This window comes from Labrus mixtus, chromosome 10, assembly GCF_963584025.1.
Source record: "Labrus mixtus chromosome 10, fLabMix1.1, whole genome shotgun sequence".
NCBI lineage: Eukaryota > Metazoa > Chordata > Actinopteri > Labriformes > Labridae > Labrus > Labrus mixtus.
The window spans coordinates 20151334-20159591 of record NC_083621.1 but is presented as its reverse complement, the minus strand read 5'-3'; the positions used below and the strand labels follow the sequence as shown (position 1 = coordinate 20159591).

The 8258-nt window shown below is 35.7% G+C and overlaps 1 protein-coding gene across 1 annotated transcript in view; it reads left to right on the top strand.

Annotated features, from left to right (window-relative positions):
- Positions 1-5529: 5529 nt before the first annotated feature.
- Positions 5530-8258, top strand: part of abca1b (ATP-binding cassette, sub-family A (ABC1), member 1B) — a 35713-nt gene continuing 32984 nt past the window's right edge. The window contains exon 1 of the mRNA XM_061048618.1: positions 5530-5618. The gene's annotated coding sequence lies outside the window, so the exon portion shown is untranslated. The remainder of the gene's footprint in view (positions 5619-8258) is intronic.

Sequence of the window (8258 nt, the reverse complement as noted above, 5' to 3'; positions counted from 1 at the left end):
TGTGTGTGTGAGAGAGAGAGACTTTCTTCAGGAAGAAAACAGATATCTGGTCAAACTCTGGTCAGGATTCAAATGTCTCATAATCAGTCTGAAAAGTATCGCTATAAGAACATATTTAACTTGAAACTCTTTTTTACAGGTCACGTTTCGTCCTAAATGAAGCTCCAGATGCACTTAATAAACTTTACTTTAATGGAGTTTGAAACTAACTGAACACTTTCAATACAGGTACATGAAGTTTAGATTTCTGCTTCAGAAACTTCAGGAATCAAATATTTTCTCCTTATGTCTGTTTATATTCTATATCTTAAAAATACAGACTGGACCCTTATAGTGACCTAAGCTTGAATCAAAACACAAACAATGGTTCAATCCTGCTTCTATGAAGTTAGGAACACCGGTCAAATGTACCTTTTAACAACACAGAAGAAAATGATTCATGCTTTTATTTCTTCATATCTGGTTTATTGTCATGCCTTTTTTTTACTTGCCTAAAAGCCGCAGCATAACTTCTCACAAGACAAAGAGCACCTTTCATTTTCATTGACTTGCCTCTTCAGCTGATAGAACATTTTATCAAAACTCCTTTGTGCACTTTTTGACTTTACTGTTTTATTGTTTCACCTATATTTTTCATTGCTTCTGTCTTGAAATGTGCTCTTTAAATAAAAGTCTCTATGAACTATATTAACCTGACTGTTATCACTTTGAGGAGGAGGAAGAGGAGGAGAATATTTGACATCATCTCCTGCAGTATCTCTGCCTCCTCGCAGCTCTGTGGCGCCCCCCTGTGGATGATTCAGTCATGCTTGAGGTTTCAGATCCTGGAGCGTAATCATGGTTAAAGGTGATCCTGAATGATGAATAGCTTTAAGATAACTCTGCTATATAACATAATAACATGATCCTGTTGAAATAAAACATGAAATACATCTGTAAGTGTGGAGTACTTTGACCTCTTTCTGTACTTCAATAGAACACTCTTGAGTACTTCTTCACTCACTGTGACTCTGACAGTCTGATAATCTGTAGTGATGTCAGATTACTGTTTAGGTCAGGGGTCAGAGGGGTAGCTCATTCGGTCAGGGGGCTGGATTTGCTCAAATGAAACCTCTTTATGGCCAACATCCCTCAACACATGGATATATTTCTTCTTTATTTCGGACGATTAAAAAATAGATGAAAATTAATAAACAAATGGAAAAAAATAAAAATCTGTATAAAAAAATAAAAATATAAAAAGTTAATTTCAATATAATACACATTTGACTCATTCGAAAAGGGATAGGAAGAAGCCTAGGCTTGTCAAGTCCTACCCCCATTCTTCACCATTAACAAATGCAAAATCAAATAAAATAAAATAAAAATACTCCAATCGAGCTATTAAGAAAAACAGAACAAAAAAAGAACAAAAAAAGAACAAAATGAACAGGTGCCATTAACATCTGTGAGATTTACATTATCCTTCCTCATTTCTGTACTTTTCAAAGATATATCTTTTGTACATTATTTTAAATTGCATTATATTCATACTTTGTTTAATCGTTTCGTCAAGACCATTCCACCAAAGCACCCCACAAATGGAAATACACATACTTTTTAAATTTGTCCGAGCATAATGCTGTTTCAAGTTTAGTTTCCCTCTGAAGTTATAACCCCCCTCTCTGTCTTTGAACAGTTTTTGTATGTTTACAGGTAGCAGTTTATTTTTTGCTTTATACATTATTTGTGCAGTCTTAAATTCTACCAGATCCCCAAACTTTAAGGTGTGTAATTTTAAAAACAGTATAGTGGTGTGTTCATAATATCCTACATTGTTTACTATACGAATGGTTCTTTTTTGTAGTGCGCTTAGTGATTGTAAGGTGGTTTTGTAGGTGTTGCCCCATACTTCCACACAGTAATTTAAATATGGTAACACAAGTGAACTATACAGAATATACAGTGCTCTCTCATTCAAAACGTGCCTTGCTTTCCCCATCACTCCAATGCTCCATGAATATAGAGGCTGTTCGCTGTCTTATTATTTAAAAATCACAAGTGAGAACTGCAGGTTGACACAAAATAGATCTTTTTTCAAATTTGAATGTTTTTTGGCATTTACCTATGATGCATTTATAAGACTGAAGGTTACCGACAAATATGTAACAAATAGCACAGTGAGCATTAATTATGTGCAAACTAAAACAACAGAGAGAGAGGGGAGGTCAGGGTATTGAGGAATCTGTAATTCATTTATGATCAAAAAACAAAATAAGCCTAATTTTTCATTCTGTTTTTAAATGAAAAACAGAAGAACCCTTTCACTTTCTAACAAAAAAAAATCTATATTGGCCGGTTTATCATTGTTGGTTATTCCTCTTCTTTTTTGATTAGTGAATGTTGAAAGACGTGGTTTTTTGTTTCACCTTTTTAAAACAAAAACGAAATCACCTGCTGTGTTTGTTTCCCTTTTTCCTCACGACAAACAGTAAAGCTCTAATTTTTTATGCTTATTTCTCATTTAGGACAGACAGTAGAAATGTGTGCAGATGGCAAACGGAAGTGACGTGTTAAAATTGTAGAAAAGTAATGCAAGATCTCTGTCTCCCTTCTCTCCAAACACCCTTTCTTTTCCTGATGAATCCTCAATCCTAAGAGTGAAGTAACTTTCCTCCACCCACTGGCACATATCTGCAGTTTGTGGCCCGTCACTGCAGATGTAGTAAGGACATTTGCTGTGGCGCTCTCTTGCTCTGTGCTCTCTTTTCTCATCTTCCTGTCCAAGGTATGTTACCATTATGACAGCCGATGAGTCTTCTTCCAACCCCACTCTCGCAGACTCTGGGGGTAATTTTAAAATATCTCATCACCAAATAATACCAAATAAATATCAATCCTTCCATCTGTGTTATACCCTGAATTCCAATATGACAGTGTGCAGGAGTTCATTTACAATTTATGGTGAATTCAATCTAGGGGAATTCAGGGTATAACAGAGATGGAAGGATTGACATTTATTTTATTTATTTACTTTCTTAATTACACAGAGTTTATACCAACTGGGTGAAAATATGTATTCAAAATATTTTGTTACAATTCGCTTAGCAGACGCTTTGATTCATAAAAACCTCAAATAAATGTTTTTTTCAAAATTAAAACGTCTCGAAGGCTGGATGAAACCGATTCGGCCTCTTGTAGATTTTCTGTGATTTTGATTAGAGTGCAGTTCAGTGTCCGTCCACTAGAGTTCAGTACAGCAGCAGGAAGAAGTCTGCAGGTTGATCAGCTGATTAAACACACACACACACACACACACACACACACGCACACACACACACACACACACACACACACACACACACACACATAGATACATAGAACCTCAACCATGAGATAACATAAAATCATTTCAGAACCCCTGAGAACAAGAGAACCAGAGAAACACAAATTAACCTTTAGACAACCTTTATAGAATCCTCATAGAGTCTCAAAGAACCGTCAGAGAGCCTTTAGAGCACCTTAAAAGAACCTTCAGAGAACCATCTGAGCATTTTAAAAACCTTGGAAAACCATCACAGAACCTTAATGGAACCATTAGAGAGCTTTTAGAGCGACATCTTAGTCAAGTTACCTCAGGTCATGTTTTGTTTTCGTCCATTCTTAGTATTATTGTCACATCCTGTTTGATTTTGTCTTGTTATCCACTGATTGTCAGTGTTTATAATCCCTGTGTGTGCTCCCTCATGTTTCCGGTTCATTCTGTGTTCCTTTGTGACACCTCGGTTTAATATTCCTTATCTTGTTTTATCATCTCCTACCTTTTGACTCCTGTCTTTTTGGATTTGTTCACTGCACTGATTGTTTTACCTGTGTACCAACCTGTTTAATTAAACTCTGCCTGTTTTATTGCATCCTGCCCTGGGTGAGAATTTTTGGGTCCATATATCTGTCAAGTTCTGTTACCATCAGGGAATTATCACAGAACCTTCAGAGAACCATAGCAGAACATTTACTTTACCTTTTTAGAACCCTCACAGAACTTTCAGTTTACCTGAGCCTCAGAGAATCATCACAGAAATGGTAGAACCTTTTAAAAACCACAAGAGAACCTTTAGAGAGCAGGAGAACTTAGTAAGAACAGCATTGAACAATGATGCAGAGGTCTGTAAATCTGAACTAAAAACACATTTTTATATTTGACTGAAAAAGGACTAAAACTATTCTAAATTATGCAAATGTATGAATAACTGTTTGCATCTAGTTGCAGTAGTAGTTGAAATAGTTATAGGGGTGGGTTCTACTATAAGGAGTTAAAATTATAGTCTATCAATCCATTTTTTCTTCCACTTATCAGAGATTGGTTCTCCAAAGGGAGACTTCCAGGAGGCTTACTAATCAGATGCCTGAACCCCCGAATATAGTAGTTATAAAAGTTATAGTGGTGTTCTACTTAAATTGTTTTGGATGTTGTATTCTGCTATAAATACTGCTATAATAACAATTTTGGGTAGTGTGTTTTACTTTAATTACTTAAAATAGTTTAGGTATGTGTTCTACTTCGAGTAGCCTACTTAAAATATTTTGGTTGGTGTGTTCTACTAATAAGTTTCTAAAATAGTTTTAGTGGCATTATAAGTGGTTGCAAAAGAAAAAGTTGTTTCTCTGTTCACAGATCAGATGAGTAACAGCGAAAAGTCCTTTATTATGAAACATCAAACCCAATGGCTGCGACACTTCCGTTCAGTGAGGCCGGAAATACGGCTATAGTTCACATAAAAAAATAAAAGCCGATTTTGCAGTTTGTCAGAGAAGGAAACAATAAATAAAAATTATTGTAGTTTTATGTGTTTTATTAACAGCATTATCACATATGAACTAATTTGTTTCATTTATATTCACAGACTGATGAAAACAGTGTGATCAGGTATCTGATGGTAAACCTCAGTGGCCTTCTAGTACTTTGTTGACTTGTTATTAGAAGGGTTAAGCAGTCCTTTCATTATTCATAGGGTCTCAAAATCATTCAAAAATACATTTTATATTTAACAATGACTAGTAGTAGCCGTGTAACTAACTTAGCCACACAGCTACCATAAGTATAAACATTATTTGGCCAGGCAGCTGCAGTTGGAACTTTAACCAAACCTGATCATATAAGAATGAATAATTTATGAATAATTTATAAATGAATTAATGTAAATTAAATGAAAATATATTTATTTTTTATTAACAAATACACACAAAAATATTTTTTTTTAAGTCTTAACATGTAAATATAACTACATTTCATAATAAAATACAAAATATTGAAGACATTCAAGCAAAAATAGCAACAACAATTATCAAGTATAAAACTGATTAATATATAACATAAAACACGTTTATATTTCAATATTAAGTGTTAGATCTTTATTAAATCATTTTAGAAACTGAAAAAAGTTTAGCTATTTGAAATCATTAACGACCGGTTGAGGAGTCTGTTTTATTTTGAAATTCCAGGCGGAAGCAGTGTGTGTGATTGTTTACTGTTGACTCCGGTGAGTTTAGTCCCGCAGCTGCAGCTCGGTTCGGCATAGATGCTGCTAAGAAGAGCCGGAGGAGGAGACCGAGAGGCCGACAGACTTCACGGACACCGGGTAAGAGACTTTTAATCCTCTTTCTTTCAACTTTTAATAACTTTTAACTTTGTTACAAAGTTTATTTGACCGATAAGTCATGTTATGTTCAGAGAGCTCCGCCGCTGCTCCAGGTGTTTAAATCAGATCTCAGGTCAGTCTTAAGAGAAAACAGCAACTTTTTCCTGAAAGTGTTTATGATGGACTTCAACATTTCACTCGTTATTTGGTTTGAAATTATTGAAAATGAGGATGAATTTAAACCACTTTCAGTTACAGAGACGAGGCTTAAACTTTAAATTGACTAATATTTTACCTGAAAATAAAACCATGACTTTAATTGGCCTATAGGTGGATTTAAATCAGAAACAGACGTGTGTTATGTTGGATAACACAGATTATGTGTTTATTAGTTACTGTTTGAGCGTAAAGAAAATGATAGAAAGTAAGAAGTGTTAAAGTTTTTCAGGTTCATTTAGAGGAGGTGCTGTTTGTGTGTGCGCCGCTGGGGGGGCTGTTACATAAATGTCCCTTTTCCACCCTAAGACATGAAGTATTAGATCAGATCATTTAAACACGTTTTAAGGTATTTTAGTTAATTTAAATCTTTCTAACAGATTATTTAGTCATGATGAGTCAGACTCTGAGCAACTTTAACCAGGAAGGATAGAAAGTCATGAAATGGTGACTGAAAACAGAATCAGCATGTATTTTAAACTCCAGGGTGTAAAAAAAAAAAGAGTAATAAAATACAGGCCTATATATATATATATTATTAGCTGTTTTGATAAATTGTGTGAATGTTGTTTAGTTCAGACAGATACTTTAAAACCACAGCATGTTTTTTCTATATTTGATGTACCTCTAGGTGTTTTAGGACAGGTTTGTTTTAGGACAAGCCTGTCCTAAAACAAACCTGAACCAGAGATGAGTTCCCATGAAAGAAACGGTTTAAAACAGATCTGCTCTTAAACAGACTCTTCACAGAAATGCACATTATATGTAAAAACTTTACTTTTAAACAATTACACGGAGTACTTTAAACATACAGGAATGAAATACTTTCATTTCATAAATATAATCTGTATTTATTGCCAAGCAGCATGTTACACAAGGAATTTGACTTTAGGTGTTTCGGTCCAAAACAATTAGCAAAGGAAAAATATAAACAGCAGAGCTCCTGCTGACAACATAAATATATTTGTACGTAAGGTCATCACCTTACTTACTTGATTCTAGTACAAAATATATTGATACCACAGAAACAAAAGTAGTAGTCCTAGACACTCAATATTGAGTCATTTATTGTTTGAAATCATCAAAGCTGAAGGCGAACTTCCACCCACTTTCCTCTTTGTCTGTAGTTTCAGTACTTTTTAAAATCTATCAATCATTAAAATCACAGTGATTGTAATGTTTAAAACACTAATTGTATAAATAGTCTATAGAATACACTTTGTGTGTAAATAATGACTTTAAATATATAAATAGAAACGTCTTGTTGCCTTTGATAAATATATAAATAGTTTGAATATATCAATACTAAATTCTGTATAAACTGTATGATTTAGATAAACACGAGGACTGTAAAAGTTAAAGTAATCAAATAATCTGATTGATTGTGATCAAACAGCTGATTTCATCATCTTCATCTCCTTCACAGCATCTCCCTCAGTCACAGACATGAATGTGTGTGTGTGTGTGTGTGTTAATGCCCCTTTCCCTGAGTCATTATTCAGAGTGTTTCCTGTATGTGTCGACGAGCTGCAGCTCTGTCTTCAAAGTGTCTGAACGGCTGGGGGAGGGGGGCATTAGCATGTGTGTGTAAGTACATTCAGCCCCCCGCCCCCCCATCACTTTGATCGATCACTACCACATGAACTGTTTGTGTCTAGAACATTTCACACAGACTGCTTCTAAAATCCTCCTGAGTTGCTCGTCTATACACGACCCTCACAGGGGGAAGTTTACAGTGTCTGACAAATTGATGTATCTTCTTTTGCAATAGATTTACAACACATCCAATATGGTGGACCAAGCCACAAAGTCCAACACTTTTATCTACTTTTTTTTTTTTCACACATCAGCTCTGACTTTAAACCCAAATTCTAAGAGCTGTTTTCACACGTGCTCTCCTGAACATTTCCAGAGAATTTCAGGAGGACTGCTCCTGAAAGCCCTCCGGATCTGGTTGTTCACACATGCACCTCACAGCTGGAGACTATGCCTGTCGGATGGGAGGGGGGTGGCTGGGGCTCTCCTAAAGAACAACACTGAAGTGGCCATACAACACCTTAATGAGAATGCATTTACATCAATGCTACGTGTAGTTGGATAGGATCACAATATGAAAAGAGTCGAGAAGAGCATACTGGCGACCGGATGCATAATGCAGCAGTTTAATCATGTGCAAGCAGGTCGCAACAGTCGCGTGCATACAAGCTCTGGTTGTGCGCAGACCGCAGGGAATAAACATCACCAACCGCTCCCACTCATTCATTCTCAAGAATTCTGATTATAGCCTAATAATCTGTTTTCTCACATCATCTCACTCAGACTTACAGCAGGGGGAAAAATCCTACACGGCTGGAAGGTGAAACCCCCGGATAAAAAGTCTGGGTGAAAAAAAACTGCCCGTGCATCCACACGTCAAAAGTGTGA